The sequence below is a fragment of the Salmo trutta genome, chromosome 2 (assembly GCF_901001165.1).
Source record: "Salmo trutta chromosome 2, fSalTru1.1, whole genome shotgun sequence".
Lineage (NCBI taxonomy): Eukaryota > Metazoa > Chordata > Actinopteri > Salmoniformes > Salmonidae > Salmo > Salmo trutta.
Window position 1 is genome coordinate 43039644 of NC_042958.1, and position 27719 is coordinate 43067362.

Sequence of the window (27719 nt, forward strand, 5' to 3'; positions counted from 1 at the left end):
TAGCCTCTGTCATTAAGAAAGGTGACGTGGGAATGGTTTTTATATCTGTTCATCATGATCCATTACATCTGATGGCACAACAATCTGCTTAAAACTAATATAGAATATATTTTTCTTTATTTAAACATGCATTGAACATTGTGTAAAATAATCATAAAGTCTAAAAATGTTGAATTACCACAATCCTCTAAAAACGGGCAACATGTTTCAAGAACCAAAAAATATTACATTTAGAGAAATTATTATTATTTCTATTATTATTCAAATGTTCTCAATTTATAAAAATGTAGTTACACACAGACAAAGCCCTCCCTCCAGGTCAACACAGACAAAGCTCTCCCTCCAGGTCAACACAGACAAAGCCCTCCCTCCAGGTCAACACAGAGACAAAGCTCTCCCTCCAGGTCAACACAAACAAAGCTCTCCCTCCAGGTCAACACAAGACAAAGCTCTCCCTCCAGGTCAACACAGAGACAAAGCTCTCCCTCCAGGTCAACACAGAGACAAAGCTCTCCCTCCAGGTCAACACAGAGACAAAGCTCTCCCTCCAGGTCAACACAGAGACAAAGCTCTCCCTTCAGGTCAACACAGAGACAAAGCTCTCCCTCCAGGTCAACACAGACAAAGCTCTCCCTCCAGGTCAACACAGACAAAGCCCTCCAGGTCAACACAGACAAAGCACTCCCTCCAGGTCAACACAGACAAAGCCCTCCCTCCAGGTCAACACTCAGACAAAGCCTTCCACTCTCCCTCCAGGTTAACACAGAGACAAAGCCCTCCAGGTCAACACAGAGACAAAGCTCTACCTCCAGGTCAACACAGAGACAAAGCTCTACCTCCAGGTCAACACAGACAAAGCTCTCCCTCCAGGTCAACACAGACAAAGCCCTCCAGGTCAACACAGACAAAGCACTCCCTCCAGGTCAACACAGACAAAGCCCTCCCTCCAGGTCAACACAGAGACAAAGCTCTCCCTCCAGGTCAACACTCAGACAAAGCCCTCCACTCTCCCTCCAGGTCAACACAGATACAAAGCCCTCCAGGTCAACACAGAGACAAAGCTCTCCCTCCAGGTCAACACTCAGACAAAGCCTTCCACTCTCCCTCCAGGTCAACACAGAGACAAAGCCCTCCAGGTAAACACAGAGACAAAGCCCTCCCTCCAGGTCAACACAGAGACAAAGCTCTCCCTTCAGGTCAACACTCAGACAAAGCCTTCCACTCTCCCTCCTGGTCAACACAGAGACAAAGCCCTCCAGGTCAACACAGAGACAAAGCTCTCCCTCCAGGTCAACACTCAGACAAAGCCTTCCACTCTCCCTCCAGGTCAACACAGAGACAAAGCCCTCCAGGTCAACACAGAGACAAAGCTCTCCCTCCAGGTCAACACTCAGACAAAGCCTTCCACTCTCCCTCCAGGTCAACACAGAGACAAAGCCCTCCAGGTCAACACACACACACGGTTACAATTTTCTATAGCACAAGGCATCAGTAGTTAACGGCCATTGCAACTGAATATATCTCGATGAGAAAAACTTAGAAAGGTCTAGTGATCTTCTGAAATAATTGGGGCAATTTCATGAATTAATTCAGACACAGGGCCCACTGCATTACATGAATTATGCTTAAGCAGTGCAGCTAGATGATTCACATATTCAATAGGGCACTTCAGGAGATCTGGTAGGTTTGCAGGATTAGCAGCAGTGGAAACCGAGCCACGGACCTGATCAATATATTGATCCACTTCCTTCCTCCTCACTGAGACCTGCATTCAATTTACCAACAATTAGATCCACCAGGAGGTTAATGTGGATGTTAATCTGGTGTGCTGGGGAGATTACTTCCTCAATTTGCTTTATTTCTAACACACATTGTCTATCTCTCTCTATTTCTCCTCCCAGCAGTCTCTCTCTCTTTCTCTTCAGTCTCTCTCTCTTTCTCCTCCCACCAGTCCCTCTCTCTTTATCTCCAGTCTCTCTCTTCTCCTCCCACCAGTCTCTCTCTCTCCAGTCTTTCTCCTTCTCCTCCCACCAGTCTCTCTCTCTCCAGTCTCTCTCTTTCTCCTCCCACCAGTCTCTCTCTCTCCAGTATCTCTCTTTCTCCTCCCATCAGTCTCTCTCTCTCCAGTATCTCTCTTTCTCCTCCCACCAGTCTCTCTCTCTCCAGTCTCTCTCTTTCTCCTCCCACCAGTCTCTCTCTCTCTTCAGTCTCTCTCTTTCTCCTCCCATCAGTCTCTCTCTCCAGTCTCTCTCTTTCTCCTCCCATCAGTTTCTCTCTCTTCAGACTCTCTCTTTCTCCTCCCATCAGTTTCTCTCTCTCCAGTCTTTCTCTTTCTCCTCCCATTTGTCTCTCTCTCCAGTCTCTCTCTTTCTCCTCCCATCAGTTTCTCTCTCTTCAGACTCTCTCTTTCTCCTCCCATCAGTCTCTCTCTCCAGTCTCTCTCTTTCTCCTCCCATCAGTTTCTCTCTCTTCAGTCTCTCTCTTTCTCCTCCCATCAGTCTCTCTCTCTCTTTCTCCTCCCACCAGTCTCTCTCTCTCCAGTATCTCTCTTTCTCCTCCCACCAGTCTCTCTCTCTCCAGTCACACTATTTCTCCCTCTCTCTCTCTCTCTCTCCAGTCTTTCTCTTTCTCCTCCCATTTGTCTCTCTCTCCAGTCTCTCTCTTTCTTTTCCCATCAGTCTCTCTCTTTCTCTCTCTGGGTCTCTCTCTCTCTCTCTCTCTCTCCAGTCTCTCTCTTTCTCCATCTCTCCAGCCTCTCTATTTCTCCACCCATCAGTCTCTCTCTTTCTCTCTCTGGGTCTCTCTCCAGTCTCTCTCTCTCTCTCTCTCTGGTCTCTATTTCTCCTCTCGTCAGTCTTTCACTCCGCGCTCTCTCTTTCCTCTCCAGTCCCTCTCTAACTCTCCAGTCTCTCTCTTTCTCCTCCTGCCAGTCTATCTTTATCTCAAGTTTCTCTTGCTTTACCTTCTAAACACTCTCTTCCTCGCTCTGTCTCTCGCTTTGTCTTTTTTTTTCAATTTCAATTAAATGAAATTCAAATGGACATTTTTGGAATAGGAAACATACACCGAGTATACAAAACATTAAGGACACCTGCTCTTTCCATGACATTATGTAGACTGGAACTGGTGAAACCTGTGCAAATAGTTGAAGAACAAAAGGACAACTAAATATGGGTTGTATTTACAATGGTGTTCGTTCTTCACTAGTTGCCCTTTTCTTGTGACAACAGCTCACAAATATTACTGCTGTGATGGCACACTGTGGTTTTTCACCCAATAGATATGTGAGTTTATCAAAATTGGATTTGTTTTCAAATTCTTTCTGGGTCTGTGTATTCTGAGGGAAATGTGTGTCTCTAATATGGTCATACATTTGGCCGGAGGTTAGGAAGTGCAGCTCAGTTTCCACCTCATTTTTTGGCATTACTTATTTAATGGGATCAAATTTGTCTCCACTTTAGTGGATTGGGGTGATCAGACCTTGATTCCAAATATTGGGAAAGATGACAGGGATGAGGAAGATGTGAAAGAGTTTAAATATAGATAATTGCAATTTGTGGTCTGTATATTTTATAATTTCATTTAGGATACCATCAACACCACATGCCTTTTTTGGGTTGGAGGGTATATATTTTGTCCTATAGTTCATTCAAAGTAATTGAAGGCGCTTGGCTGTAATTCATTCAATGTAATCTTTAATAGCTGATTCTAAGATTTGTAATTGTTTATGTGTTTTTGCTGTTTGTTCTTTTTTTTTGTGCCGTAGCCTGGAGGAATTAATGCGGAAGTAAGGAAGGTTTTTTCGATTCTCCGGTGCCCGGGAGGGATGCGGCTCAAAAGCTACTGCAGGTTCATCAGAACTCATGTAGTGTGGCAGACTACGCAGTAGATTTTTGCACATTGGCTGCGGAGAGTTGCTGGAATCTGGAGGCTCAATTTGACACCTTCCTCTATGGACTGTCGGAGGGGATAAAGGACGAGCTCGCAGCTCGGGAAATACCTCGTGACCACGATTCCCTCATCGTCCTGGCGATTAGGATTGATGGGCGCCTACGAGACCACAGGTGTGAAAGGAGGTCAGGTCTCGGGAACACTCGTTCGTCTGCTTGCGCCCGTCCAAAGGAATCCGGAAATCCCTGAAGTTAGTATTTCCGAGGAGAGCCGGAAACACCCGAGGTTCCAGAGAATCATCGGCGACGGGTGAGTTGCATACTCCTGAGCCCATGCAACTGGGAAGAGCTAGGTTATCGATTGGGGAACGCTAACATTGGCTGAATTCTAACTGTTGTCTCTACTATGGAGGGGCGGAACATTATATAGCCACTTGCTCAGTTAAGAAACCCTTTTCTTTAGTGGGTACAAGTACTCTGGTGAGCCAGACTGGGAGTACCCTAACTTCCATCACCCGTCCACTCTTTTTTGTGATTCTGCATTGGGGAGACCAGTCTAAGTCTCTTTGGGTGCTCATTGACTCTGGGGCTGATGAAAGTTTTATGGATGCTACTATGGTTTCTGAATTAGGTATTCCCACTCATGTTCTCTCTGTCCCAATGGATGCAAGGGCACTGGATGGCCGCTCTATTGGAAGAGTCATCCACAGCACAGTGCCCGTTCAGATACGGGTATCCGGAAACCACAGTGAGACCATATAGTTCGTCCTAATTGATTCCCCCCATGTTCCTGTGGTTTTGGGATTTTCATGGCTCCAGAAACACAATCCTGTTATTGACTGAATCACGAGCTCCATCCTGGGTTGGAGCCCGTTTTGTTATTCTCATTGCCTAAAAGTGGCACAGCCGTACTTGAGACGTTCCCCTAAAGACGTAAAGAAAAACAACGGGTGTCTCTGCCATCCCCACTGAGTACCATGACGTCCTGGAGGTCTTCAGCAAGGCACGGGCTACTTCTCTTCCCCCGCACCGTCCTTATGATTGTGGACATTGATCTCCTCCCCGGCACCACACCACCTCGTGGTCAGCTATATTCTCTATCTGGCCCGGAGACCAAGGCCATGGAGGAGTACATAGAGGAGTCTCTGGCTACTGGGGCCGTCCGTCTGTCTGCATCTCCTGCTGGCACAGGGTTTTTCTTTGTGGAGAAGAAAGACAAGACCCTGTGTCTGTGCATTGACTACCGGGGTCTGAATGATATAACGATCAAGAACCATTACCACTCTCCTCGGCTTTCGAACCTCTCCAGGGGCCACCATTTTTTACAAACTGGACCTTCGGAATTCCTACCACCTGGTTCGGATACGTGAAGGTGATGAGTGGAAGACAGCCTTTAACTTCTATCGGCTACGTGGGACGCTACCTGCGGGACACAGCCAGTGAAATATAAGGGCAGCAAATTCAAAACAACAAAATGTCATAATTCAACTTTCTCAAACATACAACTATTTCACACCATTTTAAAGATACACTTCTCCTTGATGTAACCACATTGTCCGATTTCAAAAAGGCTTTACAGCGAAAGCAAAACATTAGATTATGTTAGGAGAGTACATAGACAAAGATAATCACACAGCCATTTTCCAAGCAAGGACATGTGTCAATAAAACCCAAAACACAGCTAAAAGAAGCACTAACCTTTGACGATCTTCATCAGATGACACTCCTAGGACATTATGTTACACAATACATGTATGTTTTGTTCGATAAAGTTCATATTTATATCCAAAAACAGCATTTTACATTGGCGCGTGATGTTCAGAAAATGTATTCCCACCAAAACTCTCGGTGAATGTGCACATCAATTTACAAAAATGCTCATCATAAATATTGACAAAATATATAACAATTATTTAAAGAATTATAGATAGACTACTCCTGGATGCAACCGCTGTGTCAGATTTTAAAATAGCTTTACGGAGAAAGCACATTTTTCAATATACTGAGTACATAGCTCAATCATCACAGCAAGCTATACAGACACCCGCCAAGTTCGGGGCAACCTAAACTCAGAATTGGTATTAGAAATATTCTCTTACCTTTGCTGATCTTCGTCAGAATGCACTCCCAGGACTGCTACTTCCACAAGAAATGTTTTTGTTCGAAATAATCCATATTTGTGTCCAAATACCTCCGTTTTGTTCATGCGTACAGATCACGTACACGTTCATGCGTACAGAACCAGAGATGAAAAGTCAAAATGTTCCATTACTTAGAAGCATGTCAAACGCTGTTTAAAATCAATCTTTATGGTATTTTTAACGTAAAATTGCGATAATATTCCAACCGGACAATAGCATATTCATTCAAGAAGAAAAAGAAGGAACGGCGCCCTCGCGGGATCGAGCATATCCAATCCCTTTGTTGCCAGGCAGTCCACTCAGTAACTGAGCTCCTATACTCTGCCCAGTGACAGGAGAATGCTCAAACCACTTTCTGAAGGCTGTTGACAGCCAATGGAAGCCTTAGGAAGTGCAATGTGACCCCACAGAAACTGTAGTTTCAATAGAGAATCAAAAGAAGAACTACAATTCTCAGACTTTCCACTTCCTGGTTGGATTTTTCTCAGGTTTTTGCCTGCCATTTGAGTTCTGTTATACTCACAGACACCATTCAAACAGTTCTAGAAACTTCAGGGTGTTTTCCAAATCTACTAATAATATGCATATTCTAGTTTCTGAGCAAGAGTAGTAACCAGTTTAATTTGGGTACGTTTTTTCAGCCGGACGTGAAAATACTGCCCCCTACACCACAACAGGTTAACACAACCAGTGGACATTATGAGTACCAGGTCATACCATTTGGACACACCAACACCCCTGCTGTCTTCCAGGCCCTGGTAAACGATGTGCTCCGGGACATGCTAAACCATTCATGTTCGTCTACCTTGACGACATCCTGTTTTTTTCCCGGTCTGCCTAAGAACATGTTCTTCATGTCAAACAAGTCCTTCAGCGCCTCCTGGAGAACCAATTGTTTGTGAAAGCCGAGAAGTGTTAGTTCCACCGCTCTACCATTTCCTTTCTGGGATATGTCATTGCTGAGGGAAATGTCCAGATGGATCCTGGAAAGGTAAAAGCAGTGGTGGATTGGCCTCAACCCATGTCCAGGGTGCAGTTACAATGTTTCCTAGGCTTTGCTAACTTCTACCACCATTTCATTCGGGGTTACAGCACCCTGGCGGCCCCCCTCTCTGCACTCACCTAACCCAAAGTATCGTTCACATGGTCTCCAGTGGTCTCCACCGGCCCTCATCGCCGACTTTCACCCCTGATATCCAGGTCAGCCAGGTATGTGCCCAGGTAGGACGCCAGGTGGCGTCCCTGGAGGGGGGGTACTGTCTCACCCTGATCTGTTTCACCTGTCTTGGTAATTGTCTCCACCCACCTCCAGGTGTTTCATGTTTTCCCCATTAGTCCCCGGTGTATTTATCTCTGTGTTTCCTGTCTCTCTGTGCCAGTTCGTCTTGTTTTGTCAAGTCAACCAGCATTTCTCCTAGCTCCTATTTTTCCCAGTGTCTGTTTTTTCCTAGCCCTCCTGGTTTTGACCCTTGCCTGCCTGTAACCAAATCTGCCTGCCTGACCACTCTGCCTGTTCTGACCTCGAGCCTGCCTATCCCCTTGTACTGTTTGGACTCAGACCTGGTTTATGAACTCTAGCCTGTCCCCGACCTGCCTTTTGGTACAATAAATATCGGAGCGCAACCATCTGCCTCCTGTGTCTGCATTTGGGTCTCGCCTTGTGCCCTTATAAAATACCATACCATGTCATACCACACCATACCACACTATACTATGTCATATTACACCATATCACACCATACCATGTCATACCACACCAAACCATACCATACCATACTATGTCATACCACACCAAACCATACCATACCACGCCATACCATGCCATGTCATGTCATGTCATACCATACCCTGTCATACTACACCAAATCATACCATATCATGTCATACCATGTCATACTGTACAGTAACATACCACACCACACCACCAGATCTCTGCAGAAAGAGAATAATAGAAAGAGAAAGTCAGAGAGAGAGCAAGCGGGAGGGAGGGAGGGAGGGAGGGAGGGAGGGAGGGAGGGAGGGAGGGAGGGAGGGAGGGAGGGAGAAAAAAATCAAGGCTGCCACACACACCAATTCTCAGATCAGAACACTGCAATCTGTTATATTATTTGTATCTTAGAGAGAAACCAAAACTATGAAAAAGCGCAAGACAAAATAGGACTAATTAGTGTCTGAGAGAGGTAAAGTCAGTGAGAGGTAAAATCTGAGAGAGGTAAAATCTGAGAGAGATCAAATCTGAGAGAGGTAAAGTCAGTGAGAGGTAAAGTCAGTGAGAGGTAAAGTCAGTGAGAGGTAAAGTCAGTGAGAGGTAAAGTCAGTGAGAGGTAAAGTCTGAGAGGGACATTCTGAGAGAGTTAAAGTCTGAGAGAGGGACATTCTGAGAGAGTTAAAGTCTGAGAGAGTTAAAGTATGAGCAAAGTAAAGTCTGAGAGCTAAAGTCTAAGAGAGGTAAATTCTGAGAGAGATCAATTCTGAGAGAGGTATTTTCTGAGAAAGGTAAATTCTGAGAGAGGTAAAATCTGAGAGAGGTAAAGTCTGAGAGAGGTAAAGTCTGAGAGGTGTAGTATGAGAGGTAAAGTGTAAAAGAGGTAAAGTCTGAGAGAGGTTAAGTCTGAGAGAGGTAAAGCGTAACAGAGGTAAAGTCTGAGAGGTAAAGTCTGAGAGGTAAAGTCTGAGAGGTAAAGTCTGAGAGGTAAAGTCTGAGAGGTCAAATCTGAGAGGTCAAATCTGAGAGATATAGTATGAGAGAGGTAAAGTGTAAAAGAGGTTAAGTTTGAGAGAGGTCAAATCTGAGAGGAAAAGTCTGAGAGGTCAAATCTGAGAGGTAAAGTCTAAGAGGTATAGTATGAGAGAGATAAAGTGTAAAAGAGGTAAAGTCTTAGACGTCAAATCTGAGAGAGATATAGTGTAAGAGGTAAAATCTGATATTTCAAGTCAGAGGTTAAGTCTCAGAGAGATTAAGACTCAGAGAGGTCAAGTCTGAGAGGTATAGTCTGAGAGAGTTAAAGTCTGAGCGAGGTAAAGTCTAAGAGAGGTAAAGTCTGAGCGAGGTAAAGTCTCCACGAGGTAAAGTCTAAGCGAGGTAAAGTCTAAGCGAGGTAAAGTATGAGAGAGGTAAAGTATGAGAGAGGTGAAGTCCAAGAGAGGTAAAGTCTAAGAGAGGTAAGTCTAAGAGAGATAAAGTCTGAGAGTTATAGTATGATAGGTAAAGTCTGAGAGAGGCAACGTCTGAGAGTTATAGTATGAAAGGTCAAGTCTGAATGGTAAAGTCTGAAAGAGGTCAAGTCTGAGAGAGGTCAAATATGAGAGAGGTATCGTGTGAGAGAGGTTAAGTTTGAGAGAGGTAAAGTCTGAGAAGTAAAGTCTGAGAGAGAAAAGTCTGAGAGTTTAAGTCTGAGAGGTTAAGTCTGAGAGAGGTCAAATCTGAGGGAGGACAAGTCTGAGAGAGGTCAAGTCTGAGAGAGGTCAAGTCTGAGAGGTCAAGTCTGAGAGTTAAAGTTTGAGAGAGTAAAAGTGTGAAGTCTCGCCTTAGTCTTTCCCAGGTGGAAGTTATTCTGTTGTCATTGACAACCCCTAACTCACCATTAGTCTCTCTAACTCCAAAAGAGGACATTACATTAGCCAATCACAGTAGAGGACATTACATTAGACAACCAGTGTAGAGGACATTACATTAGCCAATCACAGTAGAGGACATTACATTAGCCAATCACAGTAGAGGACATTACATTAGCCAATCACAGTAGAGGACATTACATTAGACAACTACTGTAGAGGACATTACATTAGCCAATCACAGTAGAGGAAATTACATTAGCCAATCACAGTAGAGGACATTACATTAGACAACTACTGTAGAGGACATTACATTAGCCAATCACAGTAGAGGACATTACATTAGCCAATCACAGTAGAGGACATTACATTAGCCAATCACAGTAGAGGACATTACATTAGCCCACTGTGCACCATCAAAGAGTCAGTCCATAACATTTAATTTAGAGAGCATTTCATCACCAAGTCTATCTCCGACCTTTTTAACCTGTCTCTCCTTTCTGGGGAGGTTCCCATTGCTTGGAAAGCAGCTACAGTTTGTCCTTCATTTAAAGGGGGAGATCAAGCTGATCCTAACTGTTACAGGCCTATTTTTATTTTGCCCTGTTTGTCAAAAAAAAAAACTTGTCAATAATGAACTGACTGGCTTTCTTGATGTTTATAGTATTCTCTCTTGTATGCAATCTGGTTTCCGCTCAGGCTATGGTTGTGTCACTGCAACCTTAAAGGTCCTCAATGATGTCACCGTTGCCCTTGATTCTAAGCAATGTTGTGCTGCTAAGGAGTATTGGTGTCTCTAAGGGGTCTTTGGCCTGGTTTGTTTCTAAGGGGTCTTTGGCCTGGTTTGTTAACCTCTCTGGGCCAGTGGGACGCTTGCGTCCCACCTACTCAACAGCCAGTGTAATCCCGTGGCGCGATATTCAAATACCTTAGAAATGCTATTACTTCAATTTCTCAAACATATGACTATTTTACACCATTTTAAAGACAAGACTCTCGTTAATCTAACCACACTGTCCGATTTCAAAAAGGCTTTACAACGAAAGCAAAACATTAGATTATGTCAGCAGAGTACCCAGCCAGAAATAATCAGACACCCATTTTTAAAGATAGCATATAATGTCACATAAACCCAAACCACAGCTAAATGCAGCACTAACCTTTGATGATCTTCATCAGATGACAATCCTAGGACATTATGTTATACAATACATGCATGTTTTGTTCAATCAAGTTCATATTTATATAAAAACCAGCTTTTTACATGAGAATGTGACTAGCATGTGACTAGCATTCCCACCGAACGCTTCCGGTGAATTTACTAAATTACTCACGATAAACGTTCACAAAAAACATAACAATTATTTTAACCTCTCTGGCGCATGTGGGACGAACTCGTCCCACCTACGTAACAGCCACTGATATCCAGTGGCGCGATTTTTGAATCGTTAGAAATACTATTACTTCAATTTCTCAAACATATGACTATTTTACAGCTATTTAAAGACAAGAATCTCGTTAATCTAACCACACTCTCCGATTTCAAAAAGGCTTTACAACGAAAGCAAAACATTAGATTATGTCAGCAGAGTGCCCAGCCAGAAATAATCAGACACCCATTTTTCAAGCTAGCATATCATGTCACATAAACCCAAACCACAGCTAAATGCAGCACTAACCTTTTATGATCTTCATCAGATGACACACCTAGGACATTGTGTTATACAATACATGCATGTCTGTTCAATCAAGTTCATATTTATATCAAAAAACAGCTTTTTACATTAGCATGTGACGTTCAGAAAAAGCATAACCCCCGCAAACTTCCGGGGAATTTACTAACAGTTTGCTAAATTACTCACGATAAACGTTCACAAAAAGCATAACAATTATTTTAAGAATTATAGATATATTACTCCTCTATGCACTCGATATGTCCGATTTTAAAATAGCTTTTCGGATGAAGCACATTTTGCAATAATCTAAGTACATAGCCCGGCATCACAGGGCTAGCTATTTAGACACCCGGCAAGATTAGCCTTCATCAAAATCATATTTCCTATAAGAAAAATGTTCTTACCTTGCTTGTTCTTCGTCAGAATACACTGCCAGGACTTCTACTTCAATAACAGATGTTGGTTTGGTCCCAAATAATCCATCGTTATATCCAAACAGCGACGTTTTGTTCGTGAGTTCTAGACACTATCAGAATACTACATCACGGTCTCGAGCATGGCGCATTGGCGTGACAAAAAATGTCTAAATATTCCATTACCGTACTTCGAAGCATGTCAACCGCTGTTTAAAACCAATTTTTATGCCATTTATCTCATAGAAAAGCGATAATATTCCAAACGGGAATATGCATTTAGCCTAAACAGCCGAATTAAATTTCTCCTCAGGAGCGAATCGTGCACGCGCCTCATTCAAAGGTCCTCTGAGCCGCCACTTACCAAAGGCGATAATGCGTTTCAGCCTGAGGCTGCCTCGTCAACCTTCAGGTATTTCCTGGGTTCTGAGAGCTTATCGGAGCCCTGGGAATTGTCACGTTACAGCTAAGATCCTTACTTTTCAATAAACAGATGCAAGACGCACGACTCCTTGTCAGACAGGGTACTTCCTGCATGAAACCTTGTCAGGTTTTTGCCTGCCATAGGAGTTCTGTTATACTCACAGACACCATTCAAACAGTTTTAGAAAATTCAGAGTGTTTTCTATCCAAACCTGAACAATAATATGCATATTCTAGCTTCTGAGTTGGTGTAGGAGGCAGTTAAAAATGGGCACATATTTTTTCAAAATTCTCAATACTGCCCCCTAGGCCAAACAGGTTTTAAGAATTATAGATACAGAACTCCTTTATGCACTCGCTATGTCCGATTTTAAAATAGCTTTTCGGTGAAAGCACATTTTGCAATATTCTGAGTAGATAGCCCGGCCATCACAGGCTAGCTATTTTGACACCCACCAAGTGTGGTACTCACCAAACTCCGATTTACTATTAGAAAGTTTGATTACATTTGCTGTTCTTCGTCAGAATGCACTCCCAGGACTTCTACTTCAATAACAAATGTTTGTTTGGTTCCAAATAATCCTTAGTTATATCCAAATAGCGCCGTTTTGTTCGTGCGTTCAAGACACTATCCGAAGGGTAAAGAAGGGTGACGCGCCCGACGCGTTTCGTGACAAAAAAATTCTAAATATTCCATTACCGTACTTCGAAGCATGTCAATCGCTGTTTAAAATAAATTTTTATGCAATTTTTCTCGTAAAAAAGCGATAATATTCCGACCGGGAGTAGTTGTTTTCGTTCAAAGAGAGAGAAAGTAAACATGGTGTCGGCTCGTGCACGCGCCTCCAGTCTCATTGTCCTCAGATCGACCACTATCCAAATGCGCTAATGTTTTTCAGCCATAGCCTGCAGAGCCACCATTCATCGTTCTGGCGCCTTCTGAGAGCCTATGGGAGCGTTAGAAAATGTCACGTTATGCCAGAGATCCCCTGTTTTGGTTAGAGATGATCAAGAAGGCCAAGAAATAGTTAGAGAGAGCGCTTCCTGTTTGGAATCTTCTCAGGTTTTGGCCTGCCAAATGAGTTCTGTTATACTCACAGACACCATTCAAACAGTTTTAGAAACTTTAGGGTGTTTTCAATCCAAATCAAACAATTATATGCATATTCTAGTTACTGGGCAGGAGTAGTAACCAGATTAAATCGGGTACGTTTTTTATCCGGCCGTGCAAATACTGCCCCCTATCGCCAACAGGTTAATAACCTCACTAGGGTAGGTTATTAACCTCACTAGGGTAGGCAGCATTCGTTATTAACTTCACTAGGGTAGGCAGCATTCGGAATTTTGGATGAAAAGCGTGCCCAAAGTGAACTGCCTGCTACTCAGGTCCAGAAGCTAGGATATGCATATAATTGGTAGATTTGGATAGAAAACACTCTGCACTTTCCAGAACTGTTCAAATAATGTCTGTGACGATACCAGAACTGATATGGCAGGTGAAAACCTGAGGAAAATCCATCCAGGAAGTGCTATTATTTTGAAATACCTGTTTTTCCATTGAAAGCCTATCCACCATGCAAAGACTTATGACCCAGTTCATGATCCCTATGGCTTCCACTACATGTGGCCAGTCTTTAGTCATTGTTTCAGGCTTTTACTCTGAGAAATGAGGGAGATTCACCGCTTTCAATGAGAGGACAGTGACATTTCCAGACATGAGTCCTGCTCGTGTCCGGGAGCGCACCTTTCTTGTTAATCTTTTTCTATTGACGAAGCTATTGTCCGGTTGAAATATGATCAATTATTTATGACAAAAACAACCTGAGGACTGATTATAAACATCGTTTGACATGTTTCTACAAACTTTTATGGTTCTTTTTTGATTTTTCGTCTGTCTGTTGTGACCGCGCTTTGTTCCAATGGAATACTGAACAAAACGTACCAACAAAATGGAGGTTTTTGAATATAAAGAGGGACTTTATCGAACAAAACAAACATTTAAGTTTATCCTTAAGCTGGTGTATAATATTTGTATCTTTTATGTATGTTTATTATGAGAATTTCTGTTTTGTTGAGTTTCATACTCTACAATTTCACCGGATGTTGTTTGAGACAGTGGATTACTGAACAAAACGCGCAAACAAAACGGATGTTTTTTGGATATAAAGAGGGACTTTATCGAACAAAACAAATATTTATTGGCTAACTGGGAGTCTTGTGAGTGTAACCATATGAATATCATCAAAGGTAAGTGATTAATTTTATCGCTATTTCTGACTTTTGTTACTCGTCTACTTGGCTGGTTACTGTTTGTAATGATTTGTCTGCTGGGCGCTGTTCTCAGATAATCGCATGGTTTGCTTTCGCCGTAAAGTCTTTTTGAAATCTGACACCGTGGTTGGATTAACAAGAAGTTAATCTTTAAACCAATGTATAACAGTTGTATGTTTCATGAATTATTATAATAAGTATTTATGTTTTTGAATTTGGCGCTCTGCAATTTCACTGGGTGTTGGCCAGGTGGGACGGTAGCGTCCCACACCCCCTAGAGAGCTTTAACTTCTTACATCTACACGTTCCGCTAGCGGAACGTCTGCTCCAATATCCAATGATGGGCGGGGCGCGAAATTCAAACTCCTCTAAATCCGAAAACTTACACTTTTCAAACATATGACTATGTTACAGCTATTTAAAGACAAGACTCTCCTTTATCTAACCAAACTGTCCGATTTCAAAAAGGCTTTACAGCGAAAGCAAAACATTAGATTATGTCAGCAGAGTACCCAGCCAGGAATAATCACACAGCCATTTTTCAAGCTAGCATATCATGTCACATAAACCCAAACCATATCTAAATGCAGCACTAACCTTTGATGATCTTCATCAGATGACACACCTAGGACATTGTGTTATACAATACATGCATGTCTGTTCAATCAAGTTCATATTTATATCAAAAACCAGCTTTTTACATTAGCATGTGACGTTCAGAACTAGCATTCCCACCGAACACTTCCGGTGATTTTACTAAATTACTCACGATAAACGTTCACAAAAAGCATAACAATTATTTTAAGAATTATAGATACAGAACTCCTCTATGCACTCGATATGTCCGATTTTAAAATAGCTTTTCGGATGAAGCACATTTTGCAATAATGTAAGTACATAGCCCGGCGTTACAGGGCTAGCTATTTAGACACCCACCCAGTGTAGCCTTCACCAAAATCACATTTCCTATAAGAAAAATGTTCTTACCTTGCTTGTTCTTCATCAGAATACACTGCCAGGACTTCTACTTCAATAACAAATGTAGGTTTGGTCCCAAATAATCCATCGTTATATCCAAACAGCGACGTTTTGTTCGTGCGTTCTAGACACTATCCCAACGCTAAATCTCGGCCACGAGCATGACGCAAAATATGACAAAAAATTTCGAAATATTCCATTACCGTACTTCGAAGCATGTCAACCGCTGTTTAAAACCAATATTTATGCAATTTATCTCGTAGAGAAGCGATAATATTCCGACCGGGAATCTGCCTGTCTGTAAACTGAGGAAAAAACCAAAAGCCGGGGGCGGGGCGTGTCACGCGCCTAAGGCTTAGTCCATTGACTGACCACTCAGCATTTGCTCTCGTGTGCTTCAGCCAGGGCTTTGAATGACATCATTCCTGTTTTTCCCGGGCTGTGAGACTCCATTGTTGACGTGACAAGTGTCACGTAAGAGCAGAGATCCTTTGTAAACGACAGAGATAATAAAGAAGGGCAAGAAATGTTCAGACAGGGTACTTCCTGAACAGAAGCATCTCAGGTTTTTGCCTGCCATAGGAGTTCTGTTATACTCACAGACACCATTCAAACAGTTTCAGAAACTTTGGAGTGTTTTCTCTCCAAAGCTAATAATTATATGCATATTCCAGTTTCTGGGCAGGACTAATAATCAGATTAAATCGGGTACGTTTTTTATCCAGCCGTGAAATTACTGCCCCCTAGATGTAACAGGTTAAACTACGTCTCTCAAAGAGTGCAGTGTATAAAGTCAGAACATCTGCTGTCTCAGCCACAGCTTGTCACCAAGGGAGTACCCCAAGGCTCGATCCTGGGCCCTACGCTCTTTTCACTTTACATCAACAACATAGCTCAAGCAGTAGGAAGCTCTCTCATCCATTTATATGCAGATGATACAGTCTCATACTCCCCGGATTGTATGTTAAACGCTCTACAACAAACCTTTCTCCAGTGTCCAACAAGCTTTCTCGAACCTTGGTCTTATCACCTCCAAAACAAAGAGCATGTGGTTTGGTAAGAAGAATGCCCATCTCCCCACAGGTGTTATTACTACCTCTGAGGTGTTTAGAACTTGGAACAAACTGCAACAAACACTCAAACTGGAGAGTTTTATCTCAATCTCTTCATTCAATGACTCAATCATAGACACTCTTACTGACAGTTGTGGCTGCTTGTGTGATGTATTGTTGTCTCTACCTTCTTGCCCTTTGTGCTGTTGTCTGTGCCCAAACATATTTGTACCATGTTTTGTGCTGCTACCATGTTGTGCTTCTGTCATGTTGTGTTTGCTACCATGCTCTATTGTCATGTGTTGCTACCATGCTGTATTGTCATGTGTTGCTACCATGCTGTGTTGTCATGTGTTGCTGCCATGCTTTGTTGTTGTCTTAGGACTCTCTTTATGTAGTGTTGTGGAGTCTCTCTTGTCGTGATGTGTGTTTTGTCCTATATTTTTATATATATATTTTTTTTTAGTGCAGCCCCCGTCCCCGCAGGAGGCCTTTTGCCTTTTGGTAGGCCGTCATTGTAAATAAGAATTTGTTCTTAACTGGCTTGCCCTAGTAAAATAAAGGTTAAGTAAATAAAACACAATTCTCAATTTCTCTGTTAGCTGTCATTTTAATTGTGAGCCTTCATTCCAAATATCACCCTATTCCTTATGTAGTGCACTACTTTTAACCAGGGCATATAGGGAATAGGGTGCCATTTGGGATGGTGCCATGTAGTAATGCATAATGGACTTCCAGGGGTAACAGTAATAGTTGTATTTTTCTCTTTAATTATGTTTTTCTTCTTCCCCCAGGACATGGGTAGCATCCCAAATGACAACATATTCCTGACAATTTGCATAACATGTTTTGGTGAGAGTTTGTTGACATTTAAATTGAGGAACATTATGACTCTCCCTTTCTGCCTCTATTTCTCCCCTCTTTCTCTGTCTCTCTCTCTCTGCCTCTATTTCTCCCCTCTTTCTCTCTCCTTCTCTGCCTCTATTTTTCCCTCTCTCTTTTGCTCTCTGCCTCTATTTCTCCCCTCTTTCTCTCTCTCCCGCTCTGCCTCTATTTCTCCCCTCTTTCTCTCTCTCCCTCTCTGCCTCTATTTTTCTCCTCTTTCTCTCTCTCTGCCTTTCTCTCTCTCTCCCCTCCCTCTATCCCTCCTTCACTCCAACTTCCAGTCGTTACCTTTCTTGTTGCTGTCATCCAATAAGATCACTGATTTCTGTTCTCAACTTTACAGTTTGATTTTATTTATTAGGATCCCCATTAGCTAGACTTAATGGTGTCCGACTGACACAAGACTTAACAATTTACATATATTACCATTCAAATATTTATTTTTTATATTTTCTACATTGTAGAATAATAGTGAAGACATCAAAACTATTAAATAACACATATGGACTCATGTAGTAACCAAAGAAGTGATAAACAAATTAAAATATATCTTAGATTCTTCAAAGTAGCCACCCTTTGCCTTGATGACAGCTTTGCACATTCTTGGCATTCTTTCAACCAGCTTCACCTGGAATGCTTTTCCAACAGTCTTGAAGGAGTTCCGAAATATGCTGAGCACTGCTTTTCCTTCACTCTGCAGTCCAAATCATCCCAAACCATCTCAATTGGGTTGAGGTTGGGGGATTGTTGAGGCCAGGTCATCTGATACAGCACTCCATCACTCTCCTTCTTAGTCAAATAGCGCTTACACAGCCTGGAGGTGTGTTGGGTCATTGTCCTGTTATTATTGTCCCACGAAGCGCAAACCTGATGGGATCGCATATCGCTGCAGAATGCTGTGGCAGCCATGATGGTTAAGTGTGCCTTGAATTCTAAAATAATTGCTGACAGTTTCACCAGCAAAGCAACCCCACACCATCACACCTCCTCCTCCATGCTTCACGGTGGGAACCACACATCCATTCACCTACCCTGCATCTCACAAAGACAAGGTGGTTGGAACCAAAAATATCAAATTTGGACTCATCAGACCAAAGGACAGATTTCCACCAGTCTAATGTCCATTGCTTTCATGTTTCTTGGCCCAAGCAAGTCTCTTCTTCTTATTGGTGTCTTTTAGTAGTGGTTTCTTTGCAGCAATACGACCATGAAGGCCTGATTCACGCAGTCTCCTCTAAACAGATGATGTTGAGATGTCTTTAGTTGAACTCTGTGAAGCATTTACTTGGGCTGCAATTTCTGAGGCTAATAACTCTAATGAACTTATCCTCTGCAGCAGAGGTAACTCTGGGTCTTCCTTTCCTGTGGTAGTCCTCATGAGAGCCAGTTTCATCATAGCGCTTGATGGTTTTTGCAACTGCAGTTGAAGAAACTTTCCGCATTGACTGGCCTTCATGTCTTAAAGTAATGATGGACTGTCATTTTTCTTTGCTTATTTGAACTGTTCTTGCCATAAAATGGACTTGGTCTTTTAATAAATAGGGCTACCTTCCGTACTTCCAAATTATTGATTTCATTAACCTTGTTTCTTAAGCTAATAGTTAGCGCAGGGTGAGCTGCACACAGTGGACTTCCTACTAGGGCACACCAACTCAGTCACTTTAATAATGCCACTTTAATAATGTTAACATATCTCGCATTACTCATCTCATATGTATATACTGTATACTGTATCCTTCACTATCTATTCTTTACTATCTATTGCAACTTAGCCGCTCTGTCACTGCTCAACCATATATTTTATACTTATATATTCTCATCCCATTCCTCTACTAGATTGTGTGTATAAGGTTTTGTTGTGGAATTTGTTAGATATTAGGTTTTGTTGTGGAGTTGTTAGATATTAGGTTTTGTTGTGGAGTTGTTAGATATTAGGTTTTGTTGTGGAATTGTTAGATATTAGGTTTTGTTGTGGAGTTGTTAGATATTACCTGTTAGATACTGCTGCACTGTCGGATCTAGAAGCATAAGCATTTCGCTACACTCACAATAACATCTGATAACCATGTCTATGTGAACCAATACGCTTTGATTTGATATGATTACTGCATACAATAGCTGTAGGATCAGCAGAGGCATTCAGGGCAGTTAGAGGGACATAAACTAGGTTACTTACATTGTGTCTTCCAACGTCCCTGGGATAATGTACATTTGCTAAAGCATTATGACAACTCAGTGACACAATGGTAGGGATTAACTGAGCTGGGCTTGGGTCATTGATAAGTCATTGTCTCAATGCAGCCTTATAACGCTGTGAAAGGATCCAGGAACACAAATGATTTGAGTGGATCCCATCCTCCTTATAATACGAGCTTTGTTTCCAGGAGGTATCAAAATTGTCAATACATGTTACACCCACAGAGCTGTAATAGTCTGGTAGCCAGTTATGGAGGGATAAACATCTGCTGAACCGTTCAATGCCACGATTTAGGGAGGGCAGAGGGACAGATATTATGGGGCGTTTGTTGGTGTCAAGTAGAGACCCAATCAGTTCTTTAAAAGTAGAGACCCAATCAGTTCTTCAGCTGTTCTGAGCTGCCCTTCATAATGTAATTCGACCCCACATGATAGTATCAGCCCACCAGTGACTGACTCACAGCCCTCGGGAAGCAACCTGGTGATATCCTGAACTTTGACCCACATGAACCATGACAGTATCAGCCCCCCGGTGACTGACTCACAGCCCTCGGGAAGCAACCTGGTGATATCCTGAACTTTGACCCACATGAACCATGACAGTATCAGCCCACCGGTGACTGACTCACAGCCCTCGGGAAGCAACCTGGTGATATCCTGAACTTTGACCCACATGAACCATGACAGTATCAGCCCCCCGGTGACTGACTCACAGCCCTCGGGAAGCAACCTGGTGATATCCTGAACTTTGACCCACATGAACCATGACAGTATCAGCCCCCCGGTGGCTGACTCACAGCCTAGGAAGCAACCTGGTGATATCCTGAACTTTTACAGATATATACCTCACCATCGAACTCCCTATCACAATCGCCAGAATGATCCTGCCTCTGCCGTGTCTTGAAGCAGATTGTGAGGTCAGAGCCACAGACCTCACCTGAGAAGAGAGCTGCTGAGTCGCCAGCTGCATGCAGGCCACAGAGCACGGCCCAGCGGAGGGGAGCCGCGGTGGTCCAGGCTGTGCCCAGGCAGTTGATTGACTAGGACACGGAGAGGTAGCTGGAGGGGCATCCACAGCCATGGAGGGAACACCCAAGCCCCCGGCAGAAGACAGTTGGTACAGGGGCTCAAAGCAATTTGAAAGTCTTAAATCAGGACGTGGGGGGAATAAGGCATGCACGCCGAGAACGATCCTTCTCCTTCCTTCTGGTTCTGACACGCATCCATTTTCTGGTTCTAGCTAGTAGAGGGGTGCAGTGGGGGGAAATTGATCATAGTCCAGGAAGGCCCCATTATAATCCTCTTGGATGTTTTGATAGGAAGTGTTTAAAGATGCCTACAGCCTCATAGAATCCTTATTCAGTTCAAGACGCTTGGTCAAATTTTTGTATTTCTTTATGAAGAGTAAAAATCCTTTCTTTAGCTGCATCAAGTTCAATACATTTCTCACAAATGAAGTTATCCAGAGGTCCTTTACCCATGATAACAACGAACATGTCGCAAATTATTTAATTGCATTTAATTGCACGCGAGTCCCCAACAGATGTAGCCATGCAGTATACAACAGGGAAATAATTAATACTATTTTGATAGAGTAAAGTATCAGATATCGTACTGAGACAACCTCGTAATTGTTTTATTGTTTCATAAAATGCAACTAACTAGAATTATTTCAATTCCATCAGACACCATAAAAGACATTTCAGTGTTTTTATTAAAGGTCTTGATTGTTTTAATTCTAACATCACATTTCATTATATTATAATCTCCACCTGGCACAGCCAGAAGAGGACTGGCCACCCCTCATAGCCTGGTTCCTCTCTAGGTTTCTTCCTAGGTTCTGGCCTTTCTACGGAGTTTTTCATACCTGGGTTTCTGTACAGCACTTTGTGACATCAGCTGATGTAAGAAGGGCTTTATAAATAGATATGATATTATTTAAATATGTAATAAAAATCTCTCAATTTATTTTTGTTTTGTTTTATACCACTGTGTAATGCTCAAGGATTAATTTTGTTAAGATTGTTCTAGATTCAAAACATAAAACAACATTTAAAAAGCAAACGTCCCTTAGGTCTTAGCACCGCAAATACTTCAAAAGTTTAAGCATATGTTGCTGAAGGGTGATTTAAAAATATTTTTTTATAAACAATAAAATAAAAACAAATCTTTAGGGGGTGGAGTTGACAAGCCACTGACAGAGTTGATAACAGATATTCTAAACAGATGTATTTTTCTCTCTAAAAATAAAAGTTCAATACAAACATGTCAAATACGGAAGATTATTCATTTGAAAATCCCCAATAAAAACATCCAATTTTTCAGCACTTTGACAGAGCTGTATTTTTAGAAAAAAAATCGTACTGAGTTGGATGTTTTACAGATTTAACTAAACATGTATTTTTCTTCTTCATTCAAAGTAGCAACTTAGTTTCTCCTCAGTTGATTTATGACTCTAAAACCTAAGTCATTATAACATATTGAACCAACATCATTTTGTATCTGAATATATTAGGGAGATGGAGTTGACGGGTTATGGTTGTGACCATGGCGATTCCAATTTTGTTTTTTTTAAACGATCAAAGTAGAGCGCTTTCCAGATCATGACTGGCCTTGTTGCCACTACATGTAATGCGGATATGAATAAAGGGTTGACCCAAATCTGACAGAGTTAACCAAATCTCCAGAAATTTTTCAGGAATCACAGTTTTGAGAGAAATATTTTTTTACAAATTCCACTAAATGTAATTTCTAAACTCAGATAATGCAACTCAAATGTGTCAACTTTCAAAAGAATGTTTCCCTAGCCGGACAAGGATTGTCTGTCACGCCCTGACCGGGTGAACTCAGGTGTTTTGGGTCAGGGTGGTTTATGTTGGGTGGTTTTCCTGTGTTTGTTTTCTGTTTTGCGTTGGAGCCTTGTGTTGGCTCTATTGGGGAGTATTTCTATGTTGGTTTCTGTCTTCCCAATCAGAGACAGCTGTCGCTAGTTGTCTCTGATTGGGATCTCATTTAAGTTCATTTTCCCCCACGCTGTTGGTGGGGAATTGTATTTTGCACTGTGTTTCGTTTCTCCTGTGAAACTGTCACCTTTGCGTGTTTATTTTGTTTTGTCGTTTCCATCAATAATAAATATGATGTGGAACAGTCAACCTGCTGCGTATTGGTCTACCTTTTCTGATGACGATTTCGTTATATCGTCAGAAGACGAAGACGACAACCGTGACAGAATTCCCCACCGAACCAGGACCAAGCAGCGGGAGGAAAAGGAGCGCGAGAGATGGGCTCGCGAGGGAAAGGAGTTCTGGACCTGGGAGGAGATCATGTCGGGGAAAGTACCCTGGCGGACGGACTCCCAGGTCGAGGAGGAAAAGCCAGCCGGTAGACGGAGTCGCAGGCGGCGGTCGAGGAGGCCCGGAAAACAGCCCCAAGAAAATTTTGGGGGGGGGCTAATGGGGTGGTCCGGTAGGGCAGAGGAAGAGCCCAGACCACTGCTCTCGTGGGGGATGACGGCGGAGGAAGAGACGAGGATGAGGCAGTTGATTGAGGACCTGCAGAGGGAAGATCTGGAGGAGGAGCCCTGGTATGCGGAGTTGCGCGCTGTGTCGCCAGTGCGCCCGCACAGCCCAGTGCGTCCGGTGGACAGACCCAGCACATGCCGTGCTAAGATGGGAATCCAGCCGGGACGAGTGGCTAAACCAGCTCCACTCTACAGGTCACCTATACGTGTTCACAGTCCTGTCTGGCCCGTCCCTGCTCCCCGCACCAGGTTAGTGGTGCGTGTCCCCAGTCCTGTCCGGCCCGTCCCTGCTCCCCGCACCAGGTTAGTGGTGCGTGTCCCCAGTCCTGTCCGGCCCGTTCCTGCTCCCCGCACCAAGTCAGAGGTGCGTGTTCCCAGTCCTGTCCGGCCCGTTCCTGCTCCCCGCACCAGGTTAGTGGTGCGTGTCCCCAGTCCTGTCCGGCCCGTTCCTGCTCCCCGCACCAGGTTAGTGGTGCGTGTCCCCAGTCCTGTCCGGCCCGTCCCTGCTCCCCGCACCAAGTCAGTGGTGCGTGTCCCCAGTCCTGTCCGGCCCGTCCCTGCTCCCCGCACCAGGTTAGTGGTGCGTGTCCCCAGTCCTGTCCGGCCCGTCCCTGCTCCCCGCACCAGGTTAGTGGTGCGTGTCCCCAGTCCTGTCCGGCCCGTCCCTGCTCCCCGCACCAGGTTAGTGGTGCGTGTCCCCAGTCCTGTCCGGCCCGTCCCTGCTCCCCGCACCAGGTTAGTGGTGCGTGTCCCCAGTCCTGTCCGGCCCGTCCCTGCTCCCCGCACCAGGTTAGTGGTGCGTGTCCCCAGTCCTGTCCGGCCCGTTCCTGCTCCCCGCACCAAACCAGTGGTGCGTGTTCCCAGTCCGGCACGGCCCGGGTCCGGTCCACCGGTGCCCAATCCTGTTCCGGGCGACGGCTCCGCTCCAGAGCCTGGGCATGCCGCTCCACAGTGGTCCAGTCCGGGCCAGAGGGGTAGGGCTAAGGTGGAGGCGGGGGGGAGAACACGCCCGGGGCCAGAGCCTCCACCGAGGGTGAGGCGCCCACCCGGATTCCCCCCCCTAATAGACTTAAGTTTGGTGCGCCGGGAGTACGCACCGTTGAGGGGGGGGTACTGTCACGCCCTGACCGGGTGAACTCAGGTGTTTTGGGTCAGGGTGGTTTATGTTGGGTGGTTTTCCTGTGTTTGTTTTCTGTTTTGCGTTGGAGCCTTGTGTTGGCTCTATTGGGGAGTATTTCTATGTTGGTTTCTGTCTTCCCAATCAGAGACAGCTGTCGCTAGTTGTCTCTGATTGGGATCTCATTTAAGTTCATTTTCCCCCACGCTGTTGGTGGGGAATTGTATTTTGCACTGTGTTTCGTTTCTCCTGTGAAACTGTCACCTTTGCGTGTTTATTTTGTTTTGTCGTTTCCATCAATAATAAATATGATGTGGAACAGTCAACCTGCTGCGTATTGGTCTACCTTTTCTGATGACGATTTCGTTATATCGTCAGAAGACGAAGACGACAACCGTGACATTGTCCCGATTTTCAAGAATAATTTCCTGAAACAAGCAGTGCTGTAGAAAATATTCACTCATCCCTCTTCCTCTGCTTGAAGTCCCAGTAAAACACAGTTCTGCAGGACTATTTTACGGTGAGAGAAATCTTTCATATCAGCTAGTACAGTAACATCTGTCTTCTATATCTGAAGCCCAGGGATTCAGCAGTAAGCATTGGACTAAATGAAGGATCTCTACCCTCAGTAGTGCTGAGCGATTTTTTTCAGATTTGTTTTTCAGTTGTCTAATAACTAATTGATCGATGTTGGTTCATTTAGTTCGGATTTTTTGGGGTGAGCTCAATGCGTTGTTTCTCTGGAGAGAAATTAATTCAAGAACTATGTGGGATGCTAGGTTGAAGGGAGTTGTATTTCAGCGCAGAAACGTGGCAATTAACTACAATGACCATTGCTCCTGCTCTTCCCGGCGCAGACAGAGACGGAGAGCCTACAAACAGACCACATGAGAGAGGAATGTAAACAACACAACAACGACAGGGAACATTAGAGGGTTGTCTAGCTGGCTGGTTGCTATTGCATGAGCAGAGATGAGATGAGACATTTAGGAATTAAAAATACTGAAAAAATACTGAAAAAAACCCAAAAATTAAGCAGTATACACAACTGACATATTTTGTTATTTCATTGCAATTACCTATTGTTTTTATTGATGTCTAACCAATGTGGACCTGACAGAGACAATGAAATGTTTTCAATATTTTGGCAATTGAATTGTTCACTATTTTTGGCACTGGAATTTTCATCATTTTAATGTCATTATTTCATAATGCATTTGATGTAAAAAATAAAATAAAATCTATAAAATATTTAAAAAACCTAACTGACCTCAAAAAGCACTAATAACTCAGCGCTAACCCTCAGGGTCTAAAGGAGGTAGAGGAGTGCTCATATAAATCATTCATTCAAACATCTCTTTTTCTCTCTTCTTTCTTTCCCTTCTCCTCCCTCCCTCCCCCCTTCCTTACACCCATCCCTTATTTCTACCTTTGGTCGTCGAAGAAGAGAGAAAGAAAGAGAGAAAGAGAAAGAAAGAGAGAGATATAGAGCGAGCGAGAGAGAGAGAGAAAGTAAGAGAGAAGGAGAGAGAGATAGCGATAGAGAGAGAGAGAGACAGTGAGAGAGAGAGTTCTTCTGTACAGATTTTGTAAATCAGTAAATCTCAGTAAGTCAAAAACATTGGTGTTCCAAAAAAAGATGCAGTTGCCAGGACCACAAATACAAATTCCATCTAGACACCGTTGCCCTAGAGCACACAAAATAACTATACATACCTCGGCCTAAACATCAGTGCCACAGGTAACTTCCACAAAGCTGTGAACGATCTGAGAGACAAGACAAGAAGGGCATTCTATGCCATCAAAAGTAACATGAAATTTGACATACCAATTAGGATCTGGCTAAAAATACTTGAATCAGTTAAAGATCTCATTGCCCTCTGTGGTTGTGAGGTCTGGGGTCCGCTCACCAACCAAGAATTCACAAAATGGGACAAACACCAAATTGAGACTCAGCATTCAGAAATCTGCAAAGATATCCTCTGTGTACAACGTAAAACACAATTAGAATATTTATTTTTTATTTTTTATTAACTATCACATCTATTGGGTGAAATACCACATGGTGCCATCACAGCTTCAAGGTTTGTCACGTGTTTCCAAAAGACAAGGGCAATCGGTGAAGAACAAACACTATTGTAAATACAACTATATTTATGTTTTTTATTTTCTCTTTTGTACTTTACCTATTTGCACATTGTTACAACACTGTATATAGACATACTGGCTTTACCAATAAGTGCATTGAGGATGTCGTCCCCACAGCGACTGTACGTACATACCCCAACCAGAAGCCATGGATTACAGGCAAGATTTGCACTAAGCTAAAGGGTAGAGCTGCCGCCTTCAAGGTACGGGACTCGAACCCGGAAGCTTATAAGAAATCCTGCTATGCCCTCTGACGAACCATCAAACAGGCAAAGCACCAATGTGTGACTAAGATTGAATCGTACTACACTGGCACCGACGCTCGTCGCATGTCACAGGGCCTGCAAACTATTACGGACTACAATGGGAAGCACAGCCGCGAGCTGCCCAGTGGCACAAGCCTACCAGATGAGCTAAATCACTTCTATGCTCACTTAGAGGCAAGCAAAACTGAGGCATGCATGAGAGCATCAGCTGTTCCGGACGACTGTGTGATCAAGCTCTCCACAGCTAGCATGATTAAGACCTTTAAACAGGTCAACATTCACAAGGCCGCTGGGCCAGATGGATTACCAGGACGTGTGCTCCAGGCATATGCTGAACAACTGGCAGGTGTCTTCACTGACATTTTCAACATGTCCCTGATTGAGTCTGTAATACCAACATGTTTCAAGCAGACCACCATAGTCCCTGTGCCCAAGAACACTAAGGTAACCTGCCTAAATGACTACAGACCCGTAGAACTCACGTCCGTAGCCATGAAGTGCTTTTGAAAGGCTGGTAATGGCTACAGGAAAAGGAGGACCGAGCACGCCCCCATTCTCATTGACGGGGCTGTGGTGGAGCAAGTTGAGAGTTCAACTTTGTTGGTGTCCACATCACCAACAAACTATCATGGTCCAAACACACCAAGACAGTCATGAAGAGGGCATGACAAAACCTATTCCCCTTCAGGAGACTAAAAAGATTTGGCATGGGTCCTCAGATCCTCAAAAGGTTCTACAGCTGCAACATCGAGAGCATCCTAACTGGTTGCATCACTGCCTTGTACGGCAACTGCTTACCTCTGACTGCAAGGCACTACAGAGGGTAGTGCGTACGGCCCAGTACACCACTGGGGCTAAGCTGCCTGCCATCCAGGACCTCTACACCAGGCGGTGTCAGAGGAAGGCCCTAAAAATTGTCAAAGACCCCAGCCACCCCAGTCATAGACTCTCTCTGTGTAACGCGGGTCGTATAAAGGGGACCAAGGTGCGGCGTGTGAAGTGCTCATATTTCCTTTTTAATGAATACACCGAAAACAACAAAACGACCAAACAGTTCCATCAGGTACTACGACAAAACGGAAAACAACTACCCACAAAACCCAGGAAGAAAAACCACTACTTAAAAATGATCTCCAATAAGAGGCAACGGGGATCAGCTGCCTCCAATTGGAGATCAACCCAAACAAC